This window comes from Bombina bombina, chromosome 4 (assembly GCF_027579735.1).
Source record: "Bombina bombina isolate aBomBom1 chromosome 4, aBomBom1.pri, whole genome shotgun sequence".
Classification (NCBI taxonomy): domain Eukaryota; kingdom Metazoa; phylum Chordata; class Amphibia; order Anura; family Bombinatoridae; genus Bombina; species Bombina bombina.
Window position 1 is genome coordinate 122,303,293 of NC_069502.1, and position 25,749 is coordinate 122,329,041.

Sequence of the window (25,749 nt, forward strand, 5' to 3'; positions counted from 1 at the left end):
TTACGGCTAACCTGTTTCTCTCCATTGGGAACAAGGCAGGCTAGCCGTAATAAGATGTAAAATTTGTCTTGAAGAAGGCTCAAGGATACAGCCGAAACGTTGACAATAATTATTCATGTACTTTGTTTGTATTAAATAATTAAAGCATTCAAATCCATATCGCAAAAGTATATCAATAGAAATTATTGCACAGACAATTAGCACATCTTGGCAAGTATCACCGCTTGCCTTTACCCAATAAAACTCTATATACATTGTTACCAATGCACAAGAGGATTCTGGGTAAGATATGCAAATTAGATATGCAACATCTCAGGCTTTTTGCTTCAAATACAGTGTTAACACACAAGCGGTCCCCTAATGGGGTAAGTGCAAATAAATACAAAAATCACTACTAGACAGCCGTTTCGTTCTTATTAGAACTCATCAGTAGTAGATCGATTTTTGATTGCTGCTAGGTGAAGCTCATTCTAGGACAAAATCAAAATTCATTAAAAATATGGTGGAGATAAAAGCATGAAATTAAAATCCTCCATATCGCAAAATTATTGCACAAGCAATTAGCACATCTGGGCAAGTATACTAGCATATATATATATATATATATATATATATATATATATATATATATATATATATATGCACACACAATATTTAATGAGAGCACTCTCACCTCAATTTCGCTGCCAGGGTGCCAACAGTTAAATATAAGAATAGAAGGAGGCATTCACTGGTCTTTTAATACGTGAATTTAATCTTTAAAATGTGACGTTTGGGGACACACTCAGACCTGAGGAAGGGGAGTGTGTCCCCGAAACGTCTTTAAAGATTAAATTCACGTATTAAAAGACCAGTGAGTGCCTCCTTATATTTATATACACACACATATATATATATATATATATATATATATATATATATATATATATATATATATATATATATGTATACGCACATATACACACACACATACTATTACTTTTATTTATTTGTATAATATATAGGATAGGGGTAGTTGTGCCAGAGAAGCAGGCATTATGTTTACTTGGAATGACATCATATTTGATTTGTCTGTTTTCACCAGAAAAGATAAGAAAATCTGTGGCCCCCAAAACAGCCTTGGTGTCAGCAGCATGTTTAAAAGGCTCCATCTGGTAGGCACAGATTTCCAGAATTAATCTGGCTGTGTATCCCTTTCTAGCCCTAAAATGTATTAGAACTGGAAAAGTAAAATAAATGCACAGTCTTTTGTAAAAGCACATAGATAAATCAAACACAAGGGAATGTGCTTACATCTCTCATAAATGTGCCTCCATCGTTTTATTGTGTTTTATTTCTGGCCGCCTCTACAGGAGCCCCTCTTCTCTGCTTAAAGGAGAAATAATGAATAATACCAAGTGCCTTTGAAAGTGTTTTCAAATATGTTTATTCAGGGTACCAACATCTTTGAGTTCAGGAATTCTGTGTACATGAAAGGGACATTATACAGTTTGATACTGTAATATAAAGGTGTCATTATGTGTAGAAAAAAAACCATTGCAATATACTTTATTTTGTCCCCTTTTAAGCAACTTTCCATTTTATTTCTGTTATCAAATTTACTTCATTCTCTTGGTATTCTTTGTTGAAGCAGCAACATTGTACTACAAACAAGCTGAACACGTGTGATGAGCCAATGAAAAATAGGCATATATGTGCAGCCACTAAACAGCAGCTAGCTCCCAGTAGTGCATAGCTGCTCCTGACCCTATGGAGGTATACTTTTCAACAAAGGATACCAAAAGAACAAAGCAAATTAGGTATCAAAAGTTAATTGGAAAGTTGTTTAAAATTGCATGCTCTATCTTAATCACGAAAGAAACATTTTGGGTTTCATGTCCTTTTAACTTTGAAAATGGTTGGTTTACCTCTGAGTTTTTATAAACTAATGGCTGCCACAATGTTCAAATCTAGGTTTCTCTCCATCTATCTCTTCTGCTGTGAGTGATGGATATAAAACAGGCAATACAAAAGTTTGCAAACAAGACTGTGCTCCCCTGACTTTACCCATAATATGATATTATTACCCATAACTCCTCAGTTAACTTTATACAGCACTGTGTCCCAACATATTACACTTATTTTATACCATATCATCCTTTAAAGGGACAATAAGTGCAAGCCCTTTCTACCAAGCATATGAAATAGAGATATTTAAAATACCACTCAATGCAGTGAGTAGAATTACATAATTAACAAGTGTATAATAAGAATACAATGCATTAACACCTACTCGGAATTTTAAATAAGGAGCAGATTTTTTTTTCTCTTTTTCCAGCCCACTGTATCATGTGACAGACATTAGCCAATCACAGACTAGTATACGTATACCCTGTGAGCTTGTGCACATGCTCAGTAAGATCTTGTTCACCAGAAAGTCTGACTATAAAAAGACTGTACAAAATGTGCTCTATCTTAATCATAAAAAATATTTTTCACTTGAGTGTCCCTTTAAATGCATTATAAAAATTTTGATTTTGTAACCACAAAAAGTGCATAACCAGCATAGAGTTTTACTTGCTCCTAACGAAATCTATCACAGATCTGCCGGTGAATTACAACACACCCCTGAAGGTTAAAAACAGAACATGTTTATAGTTCAGCACAGGAACATCAAACTTAAAAAGCATATACAACTCTTCTACATTTTTCTTTCATGATTCAGGCACAGAATATAATTTTAAACAATTTTCCAATCAGAAAATTTGATAATAGAAGTATCAAATTTTCTTTGTCATCCTTTGTTATTAGGACATACATACTAATTAGCAGGGAGGTAAGCTCAGGAGCGTGTATGTATCTGCAGTACTATATGACAGCAGTTTTTCTAACAAGAGCACTAGATGGCTGTACTTTTTTCTGCCATGTTGTTTCACTCCAGACATGTGCACGCTACCTATCTAGATATTTTTTAAAAGAAAGAATAACATTTGATAATAGAAGTAAATTAGAAACGCTTTAAAAATTGCAAGCTTTGACTCAATCATGGAAGAACATTTTGGCTTTAATGTCCCTTTAAAAAAAAAAAAAATACATATTACAATGTAATTTTAAAGCAACAAAGAAAAAAATATTTTAGCGTCCCTTTAATTCCTTATTTCTTTGTCCTGCAAGAGCCATTCTATGCAACACTACAGTACATCAGAGTAACAATATATGAACCCATTTCCTGGACCTCTTCTGTTATCATAATTTAACTATATCAGACTGCTCTCCAGTCTGGCTATGCAAACTGCTTTATATCAACAAAGCACTGCAAAGACCGGGGAGGGTCAGACAAGAGATTTATTAACTAAGCACAACAATTTGGGTTTGAACTCATTCTGTGGCTTTGTTTGCTCTGTTTTCACCCGGGCTTGTTCTTTTTTTTTTTTTCATGTCTTCTGAGAATTTCCATCAAAAACACATTTACAGACTCTTTCAGCCCTGGCATAAAAATAAAAGGGGCAAAATAAATGTAAGAGGAAATCATTTAATATTGCAGTGCTTCTATCAACAAAACCAGATGGTCTGTTTTTCTGTGTTCTTCAAAGAAAGTTTTCTGTATGTAAAACTTGAATCATATTTTATAGGGACATACAAGCTGTATTTTAAAGGGGACTTCACATTGTAAAAATAGCATTATCTCCTTTATAAAAGCATGTAATGTTATCACTACTAACAAGGGGTTAAACACATAGTAAAGTATAGCTCAGGAGTCACATTTGTTAGCCAAGCAGCATAAGCATATGCACTACCCTTCAAATCCCTGGCTATGTCTGCTTGGGACCAACAGTTCTCTGCAGCTCAGAAGCTGTACTTTAAAAGGATAGAAAGGTTGACATTGAAATATGCATGGATGCATTTCAGTTGTAAATATAACCAAAAATGCTTCTAATTTATTAGTGTTTTTCAGCGCCATACTCACATATGCTGCAAGGGCCTGTGCATCAGTATTAAAACACTACAACTTCTCAGAGAGTGCACGGGTTCTCACAGCATATGTGTGTATGCTGCTGGGGAAAAAAACAGTAATAACTTTTACTACAAGTATTTTTACTAATAGAAGTATACTGCAAAAATGCTTCTATTTAAAACTGAAATGCACCCATGCACAATTCAGTTTGGACTTTTCTATTCCTTCAACTAGGTGCTTAATCACATTTGTAGCCATTTTTTGTTTATTCCTGATAGCCTTCTTACCAATTTGTTGCAGCACTCTTTAGCAGGGAAGGGTTTAAATTGAAAGCAGGCTGAAGGAGTGAAATACTTGTTAAACAAAAACAAAAAAAAAGAACTAATGTGCCCCCCCCCCCCCCCCATGCAAGCAGAGCTTTCCAATAAAATCAAAGCAATCTGTCCAGGCGCTTTGCTTCTCCGCTCTAGGGCACAGCTGCTGAGCCAGATTTCAGGCTGGCAAGGAAAACATAGAAGAAATAAAAGACTATGGCATACTTAGATTTTTTAAAGCTTTTTCATAGAAGAAATCATCACAACTGTTTTGCCTTGATGCAATATTATTTCTGAGCAGGGATGACTGTATAAGAGAGTAGGATACAGATTTTACAAACTGAGGGCCCGATCCGATATAAATCGTTGCCCGCAAAAGCTGGCGACGCAATCCCTAATAAAGTATTTAACCCCTAAACCGCCGCTCCCGGACCCCGCCGCCACCTACATTAAATGTATAACCCCCTAATGTGAGCCCCTACACCACCGCCATCTACATTACCTACCCCCTAATGTGAGCCCCTACACCGCCGCCATCTACATTACCTACCCCCTAATGTGAGCTCCTACCCCGCCGCCAGCTATATTAAATACATTAACCCCTAATCTAATCCCCCTACACCACCGCCAGCTATATTAAATTAATTAACCCCTAAAATACTAAAATATCCCTACCACTAAACCTAAGTCTAACCCTACAAATAGCCCTGAAAAGGGCTTTTTGCATGGCATTGCCCCAAAGTAAACAGCTCTATTGCCAGCCCTTAAAAGGGCTTTTTGTGGGCCATTGCCCTAAAGTAACCATCTCTTTTATCAGCCCTTAAAAGGGCTTTTTGAGGGGCATTGTCACAAAGTAATCAGCTCTTTTGCCTCTAATCTGAATCCCCCTACACCGCCGCCACCTATAATAAATATATTAACCCCTAATCTAATCCACCTACACCGCCGCCACCTATATTAACCCTAATTATATTAGGGTTAATATAGTTAATATAGTTATTATATTATATATATATATATATATATATATATATATATATATATATATATATATATATATATATATATATATATATATATTTAAGTATAATAACCCTATCTAACTCTAACACCCCTAAATTCTTATTAAAATAAATCTAATTAATATTAATATTATTAATTAAAATATTCCTATTTAAATCTAAATACTTACCTATAAAATAAACCCTAAGATAGCTACAATATAATTAATAATTACATTGTAGCTATTTTAGGATTTATATTTATTTTACAGGTAATTTGGTATTTATTTTAACTAGGTACAATAGCTATTAAATAGTTAATAACTATTTAATAGTTACCTTGTTAAAATAATTTCCAATTTACCTGTAAAATAAATCCTAACCTAAGTTACAAATACACCTACACTATCAATAAATTAAATAAACTACAAATATCTAAACTAAAATGCAATTAAATACACTAAACTAAATTACAAAACCCCCCCACTAAATTACAAAAAATAAAAAAAGATTACAAGAATTTTAAGCTAATTACACCTATTCTAAGCCCCCTAATAAAATAATAAAGCCCCCCAAAATAAAAAAAATGCCCTACCCTATTCTAAATTAAAAATTAACCAGCTCTTTTACCAGCCCTTAAAAGGGCTTTTTGCGGGGCATGCCCCAAAGTAAACAGCTCTTTTGCCTGTAAAAAACACACAATACCACCCCCCAACATTACAACCCACCACCCACATACCCCTACTCTAAACCCACCCAAACCCCCCTTAAAAAAAACTAACACTAAGCCCCAGAAGATCTCCCTACCTTGAGTCGTCTTCACCCAGCCTTTAATCACATAGCTAGAAATGCAATAATGCCCTGCTTTAAAGAATTACATGTCATTTTTGCATTAGAACATACCATTTAATGCAGTACAAACTCATTAGAAACCATTAGAAAACTGGGCTTGCAAATTGTATGGAGATAACTTGAATTTGAAAAAAAACTATTTGAAAAACACTTCTAACAGCGTCTTTTATTTAAAATGCACAGCTGCTGCACATTCCAAGTTTAGTTCTATGTCAGTAGAATCTAGATGTTTTATTGATTTCCAGGTTGTGAGAACCAATAAGAATTGTACAAAAACATAGTAACCTGAGAGAGGAAATATTGTCCAGCACTGAGTTTACAATGAATTTATTTTTAATTGAATTGCCCCATTAATCAGATACACAGACAGTAAGACATCAGAATACTGCAACTATGTGTGTAATCACCAGTTAGTATGAATATGGGTAACAGTATCTTTTACAAGATGTCAGATTCTTACACTAGGACACCCCCAGGAATACTGTACATGCTTTAAAGTTGGAAATAGAGCACGTCAGCTGGATGTACACAGAAAGGCCTCAACCTCAGCTAAGGGCAGTAGACTTAAAGGATCATATGGCAACTTAGGGGAATTCTTGTAGTAGTGTATACATTCTGTGTGGGAAATAGTTCACGCCAGTATCTGTTTACATATAGATATTAGGAGTGTATCAAAACTATTTAATTTAATAAAACAAGTCTTGGCAAAGCCCAAGAGCATCAGGAGATTAGTATCGTAAGATATGCATTTATGGTACATATCATTATGTGCAAACAACCTTGATTTTCACATTGTAATATAAATAGAAAGTTTGTAAGTTTGTAACTTTCAAACACTGAAAAATAAAATGTATATATCTAAATAACTGAAAACTTTGAAATGTAAATATAACGCAGAGCCAGTTATGGTACAGATTGGGCTTTACTACTGCTATAGAATCCCGCCTGTTAAAAGTAGTATATGGTAAGTGGGGGGAAAATAATGCATTGTATAAGGCTCTCTTTTAGATGCAACATAGAAAAATAAACATGATATAATGTACCTTTTTCACCCTGTATTTTATTAGTTTTGTTGTGGTGTTTTCCCCCTTTAATAACACATAAGTTCCTATACTAAAAAGAAAAAACATTTCACTTTATTCTTGATGGTTGTGCTATTAACCACCACCAGAGCTATGAAAATCTTCCTTATTGGATAATGAGCCCATGGACCAGTATTGCACAAAACACACACTTTCTCTTGGTTCTAAAAATCAAAATGAACAGCTTTGACAAATATAGGTGTGTAGATTAACATGCTTAAAGGAACAGTATACACTCATTTTCATATAACTGCATGTAATAGACACTACTATAAAGAATAAGATGCATCAGAGCAATGTTATTTAAAAATAAGCAAAATTATACATTTTTTAAAAAAAACAAACTTTATGGGCTTTATAAATAGATCATCTACAAAACATTTATACAAAGAAAAAATTAGTGTATAATGGCCCTTTAAATTGAGTTTAAAGGGACAGTATACACCCATTTTCATATAACTGCATGTAATAGACACTACTATAAAGAATAAGATGCACAGATACTAATATAAAAATCCAGTATAAAACTGTTTAAAAACGTACTTAGAAGCTGTCAGTTTGGCTCTGTGAAAAGGCAGCTGGAAAGCCCACTGCAAGTGGGAAATAAGACACTCCCCCCTCCCCCTTCTTTTGCATATGAAAAGACCCTTTACACAAACAGGAGCAAGCTGTAGAAGGTAGCTGACGGTATTCACATAAACCGTTGGGGCTTGGTTAGGAGTCTGAAAATCAGAGCAATGTTATTTAAAAATAAGCAAAACTATACATTTATTTTTTTTAAAAACTTTATGGGCTATATAAATAGATCATCTACAAAACATTTATGCAAAGAAAAAATGAGTGTAGTGTATAATCTCCCTTTAATGTCTCATTATGCCATTTGCTGCTAAGCCAATTAACACCTGCATGTTAAAGCTCTTGAATTTAAAGGGACACAAATAAAAATTAAACTTTCTTGATTCAGATACAGCATGTAATTTTAAACAACTTTCCAAATTACTTCCATTAATAATATGTGCATAGTCTTTATTTTTACACTTTTTGAGTCACCAGCTACTTCTGAGCATGTGCAAGAATTCACAGAATATACATATATGTATTTGTGATTGGCTGAAATGTGTTAGCACAAAATATACTACTCATTTGAGGTTCACACTATGTGATATTGCATTGTCTTGTTATGTGTTTGTTGATTAAGTAAAGCAAATGATTTATTGGTCCTTTCATTCGTGATTGAGATAGAGCATGCAATTTTAAGCAACTTTCTAATTTACTCTTATTATCAATTTTTCTTCGTTCTCTTGCTATCTTTATTTGAAAAAGAAGGCATCTAAGCATTTTTTTTTGGTTCAGCCCCTGGACAGCACTTGTTTATTGGTCGGTTAAATTAATTCACCAATCAGCAAGAACAACTCCGGTTGTTCACCAAAAATGGGCCGGCATCTAAACTTCTTGCTTTTCAAATAAAGATACCAAGAGAATGAAGAAAATTTGATAATAGGAGTAAATTAGAAAGTTGCTTAAAATTGCATGCTCTATCTGAATCACAAAAGAAAAAAATTGGGTTCAGTGTCCCTTTAAGCATCAGTTTCGCTGCCTACACAAATCATACCTTGTTTTTTTTCAGCAAACCAAGCAATATAAAAGTGAATAGAAATGAATACAAAAAAGGTGATTTTTTTTACATACATACATAGTAAACATCACCTTGGTAATCATTATTTCCTAAGTATTTTAAACACACATTTTATGGTTCGATATTCATTGATCACACAATTAGAGGAGCATATGTCTCCTTATTCAACAGAGGGGAATTCCGTGTTGTAAATAAGGTGCCTCTTTCAATTAGAGGGGAAGATAGGAGTGTGTAATAGCTCCCTCCCCCTTCACTGGGTACCAGTAGGAAAGGTGATCATCATTTGAAAAGAGTGGCTACTCATTTGAAAGAGGAGTGTCTCCCCTCTGAAGTAAGGGGTCACATGTCCCTCTAGGTCAAACAGAAAGAGGAAGTGCTTTTGCCATCTGAGTCAGTGATTATGGTGGACCTCGTGACTGCCAACTGTGAAGGTGTTTGCCATCCTCTTTTATGCTTCTACATCATCGATGACCGTTGCAAAGTGCCATCCTCTTCAATTGTGTTAAAAATATAAAAAATTATAGAGATTACTAGAAAAAGACCAAAAATCTAATTGCATGCAAAAGCCAATCAATGGCCTAGTTTCCATTGAGGTGGTAATGTTTGGAAACTGGTGGTATAAACATTTATCTCCAATAAAGTCTATGGAGAATTTTTATTTTACAAAAAGTTTCCAAACTTTACCACCTCAGTGGAAACTAGGTCAATGTCTTTATTATTATGTAATTGGGTTTACTGTTGGTCTGAGATATACAGAGGTAAGGGCTACTTATGGTAGCATTAGAGATAGGATTAACTCATTAGATTCTACAGATGGCTGAAACTCACAGTACCACTAATATAGATCAGTATTAACCACCATATCACAGCTGCAATTTCACCTCAGCTACATATTCATCCTTGAATAATTGTGGACAAGGACCCATATGTCCCTTGCTCACAGTGATTCAGCAAGAGAGCCTTATGGAAATATTTTAAAAAGGTTAAAAAAAAACTGCAGTAATAATAACATTGTAGTATGTTTATTTATCAATAGTTAAAAGGGACTGTAAAGTCAAAATTAAAATTATGTGTTTCTTCTCAGCAAGTGAATAATATTAGCAAGAAAGGACAAAAGCAGACAGCCAATTACAAGTGGCAGAATTAATTACAAATGTTATATCTGGGAATATCTACTGTTCCAACAAACTTCCATCTTTATAAAACTTAATTTTGGTTGATTTAAACTTTGGGATCATCATCTTTTACAAAATCTTTTTATTGATTGTGGAATATACAGAAAATTTGAGTGGCAGGCAAGATTTTTTTTGTGTGTGTTTTTTTCTCTCTCCCTCAATTTATCTATCTATCTATATTCATTTTGATTGCACATTTCTTTGAAATAAGCAGCAGCCTGGGGGGACCCCCATCTTGAAAGCCCTAGTAAACTTATCACTTTTAATTGTGGTCATTTAGGCTTAGCTGTAAGGGAGTTTGTGCACTAGTCTAAGCAGTCAGCGTGCTAGCTGTAGCTAGGTTAGGAAGGCAACATTGCATTGAAGCCCCTGATCGGAGTTGTATTCCTGTAATGCAAATGCATAGGAATGCATTGTAGCCCTCTATTTTGGCAGTTGAGGGGTTAAAACCAATATATCCAGCTGTAAACACTTTGATAATTCCCAATAACAAAACAGAGACCAAACGGCCCTGTGAAACATTCACAGTGCTCATTAGAGAACTGCCTGCCTTACAATTAAGCACTTATCATACTATGCTATTTAAAGCTACCAATTCTGCCAGGGCTGGAATCCCATTTTATACTTTACAACTCAAGGAACCTAATTTTAAAGGGATGGACAATTTTTTAAATGTTAACTTGCCCCTCCTGAGATCAAAGAGGAAAAAACAATTTAGCAAAATGAAAGAGGCAATGTTTATGGACCATGAAGGGGCCTTGGTTCATAATAACCTACTTGTTTTGTTACAACAAACCAAGAATGAGAATTGCAGGTTATTAAAGAAAATGCATATTGTGGTTGTGCTAATTACTGCAGAAAGCTGCTTTTCAAGAGTAAGATAATTGCTAAAAGGTAACATCGGGACAGGGTATTTGCAGTTTAATATATGAGGTCATTTTGTATGCATTGTGTGAGCCTCAGGGTGCTCAGACACCAGCTCCCTGACCAATTACTGCACATCACTAACAGATCTTTCCCACGTGTCTCAGGATGTCCCTGCTAAACAACAGTCATTACTGCCTAATAAGCAATTTGCAAATTGGAATTAGTACAACCTAGTTACAGTGTAAAAACACATGCACAGTACTTGTTGGTCCAAGGATCATAATGCAGACCTTCAGTATCTTTTAAAGGGACATCGTAATTCATTTTTTTTTTCTTTGCTTCATCTAAAAGAGGGAAAACTTTTTTTAAACACGTTCATGTCCTGAATAAATCATCTTTTTTCTTTAATACTTGAAAATGTATGTCCCTCTCCATCAGTAAAGTAGAGGCAGCTGTCCCCATAAATCAGTGAGGATTAAGTACACAACCAATACTGCAGAATTTCAGTTTATTCTTTTCCACAAAACAAAAAGATAAAAAAAATGTTTTCAATGTGTGTAAATACTGCTATTGCTTATGCATAATAGAGAATTGAATACAGTGCCTACTGGTTCTTCAAACTCCCAGTCACGTGCTTGTCTGCCTCAACCTGCCCATGTACATGGCTGTATGTAATCATCTCTTGTTGATCCTATACTAGCCATTTATTCTTTTCCTTTTTGCAACACAAAGCTGATAGTAAACTCAATTTTTTTCTTTAATGATTCAGAAAGAGCATGTAATCTTAAGCAACTTTCTAATTTACTAATTTTATCTTCGTTCTATTGCTATTTTTATTTAAAAAGCTAGAATGTAAGTTTAGAAGTCAGCCCATTTTGGTTGCTTGCTCTTGCTGATTGGTGGCTAAATGTAGCCACCAATCAGCAAGTGCTATCCAGGGTGCTGAACCAAAAATAGAAGGGGTCCTTAGCTTAGATCCTTGCTTTTTCAAATAAAGATAGCAAGAGAATGAAGAAAAATTGATAAGAGTAAATTAGAAAGTTGCTTAAAATTGCATGCTCTATCTGAACCATGAACCAAAAAATGTGTTTACTATCCCTTTAAGGTAGAGACTTCCCCTCTACTTGGCATCCAACTAATCAGTGAATGAAGCACAAATTATTATGAAATCAGATTGTGTTAAAGGGATAGAAGGGTCAAAATTGAAATTTATTTGCAATATACTTCCATTAGCAAAAATGCTTCTAGTAAAAGTTATTACTGTTTTTCAGCAGCATATGCACATATGCAGTGAGGGCCACTGCACCAATATCCAATATTCAAGCTCAGAGAGCTGGTGGTAGTGTGTATTGTGCCTGAGAAGATTTAAAGGGACAGTCTACTTGATATTATTTTATTGTTTAAAAGATAGATAACGCCTTTACAGCCCATTTCCCATCTTTGCATAACCAACATTGTAATATTAATATACTTTAAAACCTCTAAGTTTGCCTGTTTCTAAGCACCTGCAGGCCTCCCCTTATCTCAGTGCTTTTTACATCTTGCACAGCTAGATAGCGCTAGTTCATGTGTGCCAAATATATAATTGTGCTCACTCCTATGGAAAATCATAATGGATATGCAAAAAACAGCACTGATTGGCTAAAAAGCAAGATTGTAAAAAGCACTAAAATAAGGGACAATCCACAGTGGCTTAGATAGAGGTAAAAAGTATATTAACATAACAGTGTTTGTTATGCAAAACTGTGAATAAGTAATAAAGGGATTATCTATCTTTTTAAAAAAATAACACTTATTGAGTAGACTGTCCCTTTAATATGTGTCATACAAGCCACTGGTGACTCTCTGGGAAGGTGTAGTGTTTGAATGCTGGTGCACAAGCCCTCACAGCATAACAAGTGCTTACTGTTTATCAGAATCTAATACATCTAGTGCAGTTACAACTATAAGGTACTGCGTACATGGAAAGCATTAGCCAAAAAAATGCATACCATGGTTTATAGAGGGCTTGTGTAGAAGGAGTCAACTGAACGTACCACTAATAAAAAATATATTGATAGAGGGTAGTCCACAGACACACAAAATAATAATAATAATATTAATAATATGTAGTCCATTTAAAAGTAGTTTTTATCTTACTGTACAATACCTCCATTCAGTTTATAATTACAGGTGCTGCCTATTACAACACATCATTACTTGCTAATTTAATAGGACATTGTAAAGAGAAAAAAAATGAAATGCTCTAATTTGTGACATCATTGATCCTAGCTATGTATGTTTAATCCTTGGCGGGAGTTAAAATTCCCCTGAGAAGCTTCAAGCACTGTGATTGGGAGTAGCATGTGACTATCCGCTCCTGATTGGTTACCTATTTGTTCCTGCTCAGAAGCTGTAATTCTTGCACCTTTCATGTGGGACTTTCCCTAAGTATTTGATGTGTTTGCTGTTAGTTACCTATGATCAGTAATGCAAGAACTGAGTGTCTTTTTTGCAGCTTTGAATAAGTCACAAGAGCCATACTCCTTGGGACAATATCAACTTGGCTCTTTATATTTCCCTAGTATCATTATGTCTAAAGGCTCCAACCTAATACAAGATGAAGCTACCCCATGAAAGCAATCTGAGTGATTTGCCAGCAATAAGGCTGCGTGTTAGATAGGTCCTGACTGAAGGCTGTTATACTGTTTGCATGTGCAGTCACGCACCAGTAGCGGCACAGCAAGAAAACAGTGCTAGGCTACCTATGAACATGGGTTTAGCTCAACAAATGCTTTTACTCACACACAAAAAATATATTTAATCTTTTAATTCTAGAATATAAGCTGTTGTAAAAATTACCTGGCCTGAGGGTTTATATTACAGTTTGTTCTGTGATGCACAATGGGAAATGCACAGTTATGCATGCAGACAGGGGTAATGTTGGTTTTACCACAGTGTAGATTGATGGAAGAGCATTAGGATGCTTGTTGTAACACACCACAGCATGGATATTGTTGGATAAGCCGGTGTAAATACTATTTAAAGCTAACTGGGGCGGCCATATTGCTCTTGGAAAAATGTAAAGGAACCAAAACTCTGAAAATTTCTATCTTGCTTATAAAAAATATATATATATATATATATATATATATATATTTTATTATAAAGCAACCAGAAAGCTAATTCCTGGGTAAAAATTACCCTTAAAGGGACAGGAATCCCCAAAATGTTATTTTGTGATTCAGATGGAACATACAATTTTAATCAAACTTTCCAATTTACTTCCATTATCAAATTTGCTTAATTCTCTTGTTATCCTTTACTGAAGGTACATTGGCTGCTAGCTGAACACCAATCACAAGAGACAAATGCGTGCAGGCACCAATCAGCAACTGGCTCTCACGAGTTTAGGATATGTTCATATTCTTTTTCAGCAAGGGAAACTGTAAAGCACATTTGAAAATAGAAGTGAATTTAAAAATGTCTTAAAATTACATGCTGTATCTGAATCTTGCAAGTTAAATTATGACTTTCCTATCCCTTCAAAGACTGATTGTTCACTGGCTAATAAGAAAAAGACCCATTGTTTTACTAGTGGATAGTGGTAATAGTGTAAAATAAATCTATAGTATATTTTAAATTGCCCTGTTTTAAATACAACAAAGGAAAATGTCCCTTTAACTGCAGTAAGAAATAAAACTCAGAACAATAACTACATAAGAAGCTGCCTAGGGATAGTTTTTGTTCTTGCTCAGTCACATGGCATAGCAGTGTACTCATACCGCCCAACATTTGTGGCTAAGTATTAGGGACTTGGGACGCTGCTTTGTCAGTGGGACTGTCTTTGGAGGGGATAGTGGGTCGCATAATAGGCATGTCTCAGTGATCTGTGGTGGGTTTGTAGGCCCAAACTGGAAAAAAAAATGTACAGGTATAACTAAGCAGAAGAATAGATATGGGGAGGGGGGACAACAGAGACAAGTGTGCCAATTCTATAAAAACCCAGCCCAGAGCCTGAGGTGATACAGTACCACATGTGCTGACTAATGTATTTTAAACTTGGTAGCTAGCCAAAATATTGTGGAACTAGATGCATATTTATTTTATAGGGCCAGGAAATATTTTGTATATAGATAAACATGTAATAAAAAAAAAAAAATCTAAAGAAACAGATACAATTTTAGGAGACATGGTTTTCTGTCTCTTGGAATTTTCAAACCCAGAAAATTAACCTCTGCCATTTTTTTCTATAGTTTCAAAATGTGTAAACCTCATGTTGCATTTTTTTTTCTCCATTAAATTATAGGTTTAGATTTATCTACATATGAACACTTCTATATAAATTAGCTTTACTCCAAAATATTGTCTTCTGGTTGTTATGGTTATCTTTGCAGAGGTTAAACACACAGTTATCTGAAGCAATTTTGCAGTAAGAAAATGCCTTAAAACAGTATAGCATTTTATTATGTATTGCTCTTTTATGTCCCTTTAAGGAATAGGCCACTTTACTTAAGTTCAGAAAGAAATATCACTGCAATACGATTTATCAAGCTGTTCACCCCCCTACGACTGCAGGTTCTCACGAGAGAACCTGCAGACAGTATTTATCATGCAGCGGTCATCAGACTGCTGCTTCCTACCCTCTTCTCCACCTCTTAGGTGGAGAATTACAATCTCCCCAGTCTCATCCGACTGGGGAGATTGACAACTCCAGGCCGTGTGTGATTGGCTGTGCGCAGGCAGGGGGCGAGTTGCACAAGAGCGCAAAATAGCGCTTGTGTACAATGCTTTATTCCGGCAGTGGATTGCTGCCCGCCAGATGTGAGCTGGGGTGGATAGGGGCACATATGTACGCCCCTGTCCACTGTCGCTTGATAAATCGAGCCCTTAATGATAGATTTAAAGTAAAAAATTTCTAAACAAATGTCATGAGCTGTAATCCTGGAATGAGGAAGAGATACGGATTCTGCAGTAGGAAGTTTTCCCCTTATCTTGTATTATAGAAAGACCAGCTTCAAAGGGTTTCAGAGATAGAGTACAGGCTACAAAGGGCTGCACTAGATGCACCGTCTGCTTGAGCAGGAGAGCACCAGGTCAGGAATACAGGGGGTCTGCAGGATCATAGCTGGGGGGAGGGAAGGGGAGGAAATGGAATCATCAAAAATCCACTAAAATGCATGCAGACCAGCACTAGGTGCATCTGTGTTTATATTTACCTTTCTTGACCTCTTTGAGGGCAATAAGCACAACCACAAGAGAGCTACAGTTATTGTTATAATCTTTATTTGTAATGAGCAAACACATTACACAGCGCTGTCCCATAAATAAAGAGAATACAGGGCTGAAGTATGCCACTTCCAATTGGCTAATAATGTACAGCTCAGCTGTGCCTCAGAGTTATATATATATACATATATAAATCTTAGCTGAGAGCTTGAAAGTGAGTGCTGGACTTTCTCTGTGTGTTGTATTAATTTGTTTTGTAATTTTCCCTATGGTTCTTGCAACCAGACCTGTCTGGGGTTAACTGCCTGTGACTCTGGGGACAGCACATAGAAGGGAGAGAAAAGGAGGCGCCACAATAGCTTCCTGTGAGTGCCCGTGAGCACCCAGGGCTGAGCATGTTGCAGGGTCATGGGATGTGTACCAGGTACGGTATGAGAGTGCAGTTCCCTTCCGTGTTTTGTATATATATATATATATATATATATATATATATATATATATATATATATATATAAATAAAAGGGAGATAGAAAAGAGATGTAATGTTTAAAAGTAGACTGTCAGGAGTCCAATACAAGTTGCAGCATGTGTGTTAACACCTTCGCGTCTCTCCAGGCTACCATAGGAGCCACTGTATACTGTACTGTATACATTCATATACATCAGAGTTTATATATATTGTTATCTCCAAAGCATTGCAGCTGGTTACATAGTACTACAGAAGCAAAAGTTACTTTAAATATGTCTACTAGATCCAATAAAATCAAATGGATTAAATGATTGATCATTTGAGAGAATAACTAAGTATACCATAATTCCGCTACTGCTAAGGATTCTAGGTAGCAGCATGGCATGATTCTCAAAGGGCTCAAGCATCCATGCACTATAAATATGGGATTGGATGTGTTATAAGGAAAATTTGTACTTGCTTCACTAAAATAGTAGGCACCAGTTCCACAAAAGTAGTTCCCCTTTGCTTTTTACATGACTGCTACTTCTCCAGTCTATACTACACAACTACTTATCCCCATATGCAACACACAGAATACTGCTTTCTGAGTGTTCTGTGTGGAACTTTTATATATGCGTAGAAGTATATGTTTGTACATAGTTTTGTGGTATATTAGTTTGCTATATATCTGTCTTTTGAACATTCTGTTTTTATTTTGATAAACAGAATTCATATAATTGGTTTGCTGGAGAAAAAAAATGCAGTACAGCCCTATCTAGAAAAATTTGGACATCTTGGTTTTAGGAACATTAACCCATTATTGGATGCAAGCAAAAAACTGTAGTAAACACAAAATTATCAGTAAGAATAAGGAGTAGGTATCAATTTCTTAGAACATCAGTTTATCAGTTTAACCAGTTTGAGATATTGCTTATATTAGCTCTGTGAAATCAGTAATAAAATAATATTCTGTAGCAGCTGCAAAATCTAATGCAATGATGCTTTGTACATTAGTGAACCCCCTGCTTACTGACCAAACACAACATTAATGAAATTATGCAGAGGAGAAAATCAAAACAAGCGACAGATTGCAATTCTGTTACATAAACAATCCCTGGGATGCAGAAAGTTTCCCTACAAGTTCCATAAGGTTACTGCTGGTAACTCACGTGGAGAGAACTGAAAGCAGCAAAATTCCAATTACTGAGTATACAGGAGCCAGCCTATTATTACACATGAATGAAAGACAAGCATATGCTATAGCAAGGGAGGGGTAAAAACAGGAAAATCAGTATTTTTCTTAGGTGTATGTGGGTCATGCCATCAGTAGAGTATTTTATTACAAATGCAAGGGTTACATAACACAATGTTACAAACAGAAATGTAACAATGATATTTATTTTCCTCCTGTGCAAAGATATATAGGATAAAGTTGCAATATGTCAAAAGTTAACTTCTAAATATACAATGCATGGAAATTTAACATAACACAATCATTTCAACACATACACACAATGATTATTCTACAAGAAGGGTATTTTTTTTCCAGGTGGAAAAACCACATCAAATGATATATCAACAAGAATCTGCTTAGATTTCATTGTTACATTTTGCAGATTAAAAACTTAATTCATTTCAATGCCCTCTTGTTATACAAGATGCAGAATGGCAATCAAGGGTTAATATGGTTCTCAATACACAATTTTCATTAATATCAAACCAGCCAAGTCTGGAATTATATTGGCATTGCATTCTCAATCATATTGCAGTCAGTGGAAAGTACACAGTAGAGTTAGATCAACACAATGCATTCCACAGCCCCAAAACCTTACAATAACTTCTACAGACAGGGGCAGCGAGAGAATAAGAGTTTTATATTGCTAACATTTTCCAGGGGATTTAGAGACTGTGGCACACAATAGACATTCAAAATATCCTTAATAAATCTTAAATAAGGACCAAACATGTATACCTAGTGCATCATCACAATACAACATCCAGTGGTGCAATTAGAGAGATCACTAACAAATGCCACTTGTATAGCCATGTGACTGTGCTGGGCACAGGTGCTTAACTCACTGTCTGCCACACAATGCAGCAATGTACTAACAAGAAATTCAGAATGAAAGGCGCAGTCCATGGTTATACTGTTGCTAGAATGTTTAACTTCTCCAGAGCATTGACATAGTTTTATGATTTGTTCATTCATTCATAAGTACCAAACTATTCATCAGCACTGGACAACAGGCTATACATATTTATATATACCTGCTTGTAAAAGCTCATAAATCCATGGCATTAGAAAGATGGGTTAAATAAAATTCTCAAAAGAAAAATGCAAAAAGTTATTTTTTACAGTTTTTACAGCAATTAAATATATACATCTGCAACCAAGCTGAAATAACAATGACTGTACTAAACCATGCCAGGTTAGTGCCAGCACAAATATATGATTTCTCAGTTTCTTACCTTTCCCACTGTGGGTTGGAAACTTTCTCCTGTACTTGTAGAAGAAGCCAGACAAACCCTTTATTCTGCAACAATAGGTGAAATTCTCTCCCACAAACCCAGTCTTGTTTCCAATACAGGTAGAATGAGAACACTGGCTGATCGCTTAAGTAATAAAACTAGTGGATGTTCAAACACTCTCAAAATGACTGAAACACACAGCAACTTTAACTAAAGCAAACTCCTGCAGGCTGGGTGAGTGCTCACAGGCTCACCCATTCTACTGAACTAAGCTCATAACCAGAAACATTTGCTGGAGTCTGAGACAAAAAAAAAAAAAAAGGTTGTCTCATTTCCTCCAACCTCTTCAGAATACTTGCTTAGTCTCCCCTCCCTTTCCACACAAACCTCCTCCCCCCACAGTCCCTTCTCTCAAATCCATGTGCGGGTGCTGACAAGATTGGGAGAAAAAAAGGACAAACTCAGGACTTGGTCTGTTACTACTCAGTGGCAGAGAGTTTTTTTTGTTGTTTTTTTAATGAGTGAACACACCCCTTATGTCTGTGCTGCTCTGATTTAGCTACATTCCTGCAATCATGCTGTGAAAATATAAAAACAACAGCACAGTCATTTATTTCCTAATTCTGTACTTGAAATTTTATTACAGTATATTCTATATTTGCAAGTGCATATAGTTAATATTTTCTCACCAGCAATTACATACACAAAAGTGTTTTTTTTTTTTTTTTTTTTTTTGTTTTTAATTCATTGTACCCAAAATGTGTCTTAAATTACATATATGAAAGATCATGTAAACAGTTTGCTGGGAAAAATAGCCTGAAAAACTGTTACATTGATTACAATCAGTTGGGTACTTCCTGCTAAGGACAACCCCTACAATTCGATTGGTGGACAGACTCTCTGCAAATGTGACAAGACCAAGTCAATTTATTCAGGACAAACAGATTTAACATTATAAGATACCCTTTTTAAATAAATCAAGGACATTAATGACTATAATGCCCCATAAAACAAATTTGACTAAAAATATTCCTAATAAATTGTACCTAATAAAATAGTTGGTAAGGTACATTCATTATGAATTCTTGCCTGCTTTTTCTGCTGTATAACTTTGAAAATGGTGACATTTCCATTTGCTCTGAGAGTATGAACTGCATATTGTTAGATCCAGAAACCTGACCTACTATATATGCTCTACAGTAAAAGGCCTCATTTATATTTATTTATTTATTTATTTATTTATAAAATATTTTACCAGGAAAGATACATTGAGATTTCTCTCGTTTTCAAGTATGTCCTGGGTACACAAAACATTGCATTGATACAATGGATACAATAAAATACAAAACAATAATAATACATGATATATGCACAATTTTTTTTAACATAGAACAGGTAGGAAATATATAATCAACAATGACAGGTGCATTCTGTTTTGAGATATGCAGAGAGGGATCTCTTAAAGGATATTAGGCATGGGGAAGGTTTGAAAGTGTGCAGGAGGTCGTTCCATAATTGTGGTGCTCTGTAGGAAAAGGAGGATCGAGCTGCTTTCTTTTTGTATTGAGGCAAGCTAAATTATGTGCTGGTACTGGATCGGAGGTTATAGGAGGTGGGAATAACCGGTGAGAGCATACTGCTCAGGTAGGGTGGGAGCTTCCCAGAAAAGCTTTTAAACACTAGGCAGGAAAGATGGAGGGTGCGTCTGGATTCCAGCGACAGCCAGTTTAGTTCTTTTAGCATGTCACAATGGTGGGTCCTGTAGTTACATTGTAGCACAAAGCGGCAGAACGAGTTATACAATGTATTAAGTTTATTAAGGTGAGTTTGCGGTGCTGGTGCATATACTACATCCCCATAATCCACGATTGGCATCAGCATTTGCTGTACAATCTTTTCCTTTACAGTAGGGCTGAGGCAGGATTTGTTTCTGTACAGGGCACCTATTTTTGGATAAAGTTTAGATGCCAGTTTTTCTATATGGAGGCCAAAAGATAGATTGGGGTCTAACAACATACCCAAGTATTTAAAAGAGTGGACTGCGGTCAGTGTGCAATTTGATTTTGTTTTGATGCATAGATGGGAATTTTGTAGTTTGTGTAGTTTAGGTCTTATTCCAAAGATCATTGTGACAGTTTTGTCAGTGGTTAGGAAGAGTTTGTTTTTTGAGATCCACTTTTCTACCTCTGTAAACTGGTCTTGGAGTACTGCTTCAAGCTGCGGTAGATCGGAATTGTTTGCATAGATTACCGTGTCATCTGCATACATGTGTACAGTTGAGGATTTGCAGACATTAGGCAGATCATTTATAAACAATGTGAATAGCATGGGGCCGAGAATGGAACCTTGGGGAACACCACACGTGACTGGGAGAGGGAGGGAGTCGCTGTCAGAAATGGAGACATATTGTGATCGATCCGATACATATGATCGAAACCAGGTTAGCGGACGATCACCAATTCCTGAGTTTTTTAGTTTGAGCAGTAGTATGTCGTGATCTACTGTGTCAAAGGCCTTTGCAAAATCAAGGAAAATAGCTCCAGTTAGGTCTCCTTGTTCCATTCCAGTTTGGATATCGTTGCAAACTTTTAGGAGGGCAGTTGTAGTGGAGTGATTTGTACGAAAACCTGATTGATCAGGGGTCAGATAGTTAGATTGTTGGTAATGTTCACATAATTGCGTATGGACGCATTTTTCTAAGATTTTTGACAATACTGGGAGCAATGATATTGGGCGATAGTTAGAAACCAAGGTTATCTCCCCACTTTTATGGATAGGCACTACTCTTGCAGTCTTCCAGAGTTTGGGTATGTATCCAGACACCAAGGATTCATTAATTAGGGTTGTGACAGGTTTAGCAATTGCTGGCGCACTAAGCTTCAACAGCATTGCTGGGATTTGATCAGGTCCAGACTGGTTTTTCATTTTTAGGTTATTAAGGTGTTTCTTAATGACATTGATGGGTACAGGTCTAAAATTGAACTTCTCTATATTGGGTCTTTGCTGATTTAGTGGGGCCTGATCCACATTTGTAGCTTCAGAATGCGTGCCATTTATTAGTTTGTCAATCAGGGTGGTGGAGCATCCGACAAAATATTTCTTAAAGGCATTTGCTACATCTAAGGGGAGTTGCAGGGTTTGGTTGTCCACATTGACAGTGGAGGGTTGGGAGTGGATTGGTGGAGTTTGTAAATTATTTATGACTTTCCAAAACTTTCTAGGGTTTGATATGTTATTGTTCAGATTTTCACAGAAATATTGGGCCTTGGCCAATTTTGTTTGTTTAGTGCATATATTTCGCCATTGTCTATATACACAGTGATCGTTCATAGAGCCAGTATGCTTGAACTTTGACCACAATGAATCTCGAAACTGGTATATTTGAATGAGGTCAGCTGTGATCCAATTTAAGTGTGCTCCTTTTACTCTCACCTTACGCAGCGGGGCATGTAAATTCCAAACTTGTAGGAGTTCGGACTGAAAGAATTCAACTGCAGAGTCAAGGTCTGGGATTAGGTTTAATCTGTGCCAGGGGAGGTTCTTGATGTCATTTAGAAATGATTGAAGATTAAATTTTTTGAAGGATCTGGTGATTTTAACCTTGGGAGAGGTTTTAGTTGCCTTTATTTTGCGCACACAGTACACTAAGCAGTGGTCACTGAAATTGTTAGGGAGAACACCTGCCTCCTGGATTCGGTCTGGAGAGGTGGAGAGAATCCAATCGAGCAGGGTGTGATTATGGCTTTTGTTGTTTATGCGAGTTGGGGAGGAGATTAATTGCGTTAGCTGCAAAGACTTAAACACAGAGCAACAACTATTATTTTTTGGATTCAGCCAATCAATATTAAAACCTCCAAAAACCAAAACTTCACTTTTTGGGTTTTGAGCTATGGTTTCACTAAGGAGATGGGCTATGTCTGAAAGGGAATCTCTCCCTTACTGACCCCAGCATAAGACGATAAGACAAAAAAAAAAAAATCAAGAGGAGTTTCAGGAAGGGGAGGGTATATCACAGGTATGCAAAATTTACATTATTTGGCATGTATATATTCTGTTATGATGATGATTTTATATATATATATCTATACTCACCGGCCACTTTATTAGGTACACCTTGCTAGTACAGGGTTGGACCCCCTTTTGCCTTCAGAACTGCCTTAATTCTTTTTGGCATAGATTCAACAAGGTGTTGGAAACATTCCTCAGAGATTTTGGTCCATATTGACATGATAGCATCATGCAGTTGCTGCAGATTTGTCTGCTGCACATACATGATGCAAATTTTCCGTTCTACCACATCCCAAAGGTGCTCTATTGGTTTGAGATCTGGTGACTGTGGAGGCCATTGGAGTACAGTGAACTCATTGTCATGTTCAAGAAACCAGTTTGAGATGATTTGAGCTTTGTGACATGGTGCATTATCCTGCTGGAAGTAGCCATCAGAAGATGGGCACACTGTAGTCATAAAGAGATAGACATGGTCAGCAACAATACTCAGGTAGGCAGTGGCATTTAAACAATGCTCGAATTGTACTAAGGGGCCCAAAGTGTGCCAAGAAAATATCCCCTACACCATTACACCACTACCACCAGCCTGAACTGATGATACAAGGTAGGATAGATTCATGCTTTCATGTTGTTTACTCCAAATTCTCACCCTACCATGTGAATGACGTAGCTGAAATCGAGACTCATCAGACCAGGCAACATTTTTTCAATCTTCTATTGTCCAATTTTGGTGAGCATGTGTGAATTGTAGCCTCATTTTTCTGTTCTTAGCTGACAGAAGTGGCACCCGGTGTGGTCTTCTGCTGCTGTATCAATGCCACTTATGCTCAGCACCTACTGTCAATCACATCCTATCAAGTTCATGCATAACCATATCATTCTATGAATGAACTCCCACTACCTTAATATCACGCATCTGTGCCCAGTATACGCCAAATTGAAATTCTTAATCATTAAGACAAAAAGTACACAGACTCTGCAGCTGCTATGCTGTCTGCCCTCTCTCACAACTACCCCAGCAAAGACGATTAGGCGTTTGATAGATCTGATGAGTTCTTTCATGCTAAACTACCTAAACTAGCTCAGACTTTTATTCTATTGTAATTCTGACTAAGGTTGCTTGCTGTAACGCTTACATTAGTTCAGTTTATGTCCATGTTCCTTATTATCCTATGCCTACTTAAAATTGTTCCACTACTGGTTGTTCTACAGCTTTCCCACATATTGTCTGAGTTTTTAAATGATGGTTGTGAGCTGCTCACACTTATCCAACATGTTATTTTATCCCTAGACACCACCCTCTTAGATCTAGTAATATTATATATTTTAGAATATATAGAAGACAAGTGCTACTGATAAATATGTTTAGGAAGATGGAGCTACTTAACTGTGATAATTAATCTGCTACCTAATAGACCTACCTATATAAGAATGATATGTATATGTTAGTTATGCATAGTTTGGCAGATAACTACTGTATTATACTCGCCCAAGATATAATTCAAAGTAGGTTATGTTGAGTTTTGCTCTATGTACCATGCTTTAGTTATTCACCCTATAGCTTAAAGCAATGCAATCAGAGATGATATAAGTCAATATTTAGTCAGATATCTTCATACGGAAATGTACTTGTCTATCATACCAACTCTCTTCACTAGAAGGCAGTTATAGATCAGTAACCTTCCACATATAGCAGATATTAATTGATCATCTAGCTGTCCTGAAATTAACTGACAACTTGAGGCTATTTCTTCTCTGTGTTGATTTCGTAACAGATTATTGCTGATCTTAGAGGGAAGGCTTTTGAATATACCCCCTAGGCCTCCTAGGATAAAACATTTTATCCCTTTCATGGTGTCAGAGACATGTATTTTATTGGATCTAGCTTTTAGTAATTCAACCTCCACAACGTTTATATTTGATCATTTTCCTCCCTTCCTTCCTCCCCTCCCCCCATATACTCCAATGAGCTCACATCGTGAGCATAGGAAAATAAATCCTATAGCAATCCCATCTGTTGCTACATATAATATTGTTATATATATTGTTATTCTTATATATAATTTCATGTGACATAGTATTCTTTTATTAATCTACCGTTCCATTTTCCTTGTCACATTTATAGCTGATATAAGAGTTTGCTTTATAATACAAAAATAAGAAACTGTTGATTCATAATCTGAGACCCAAAAGTGGTCTATACATGATCCTGATTGCCTTCTATACTGTTGTATTTTCTTTTATGACAAGATGAGGTCCAAGAGTGGCCTGATAGTTTTTCTTCCTAGATGGCATATAGTTTGAAGGGTATATACTGTACATATTTAACTTGCTGATGTCTGATCTTCATGTTTTGTGTTAATTGGATGCATAACGATTGTTTTCGGTGTTTCTATTTTTATGTAACATTCATGGACATATATGTTTGTATATCCTTATTGAATCTCAATAAATAAAAATTAAAAAAAAAAAAAAAGACAAAAAGTACACATATAATAACCAGCCTCCAAATGAGACATATACACTCACAGCAAGCCTGTTACCCTCCAGATTTCATCTCCACAGTCATTCCTTCTTGGCCTTAGCGGCTGATCCGTGTGGAGACTCTACCTGGTGCAGACATCCGGTCTTTCATGCTCAGCGTCTGTTCTTTCCCCTCGGCTGGATGTGTGTGCTCGGCTTGTGACGTAACGGCAGACCAAACCTTTGGTCACGTGATCGGTAGTGGGAGTATTTGGTATATGCAAGCAGT

At 36.1% G+C, this 25,749-nt stretch overlaps 1 protein-coding gene across 2 annotated transcripts in view; it reads right to left on the minus strand.

The window, feature by feature from the left end:
- Positions 1 to 25,749, minus strand: part of EVA1A (eva-1 homolog A, regulator of programmed cell death) — a 595,363-nt gene that overhangs the window by 96,705 nt on the left and 472,909 nt on the right. The window contains exon 1 of one of the 2 annotated variants that reach the window (XM_053709618.1): positions 18,990 to 19,270. The exons of the other annotated variant lie outside the window; for it this stretch is intronic. The gene's annotated coding sequence lies outside the window, so the exon portion shown is untranslated. Of the gene's footprint in view, positions 1 to 18,989; positions 19,271 to 25,749 lie in introns of those variants that run through there. 2 annotated transcript variants of the gene reach the window in all.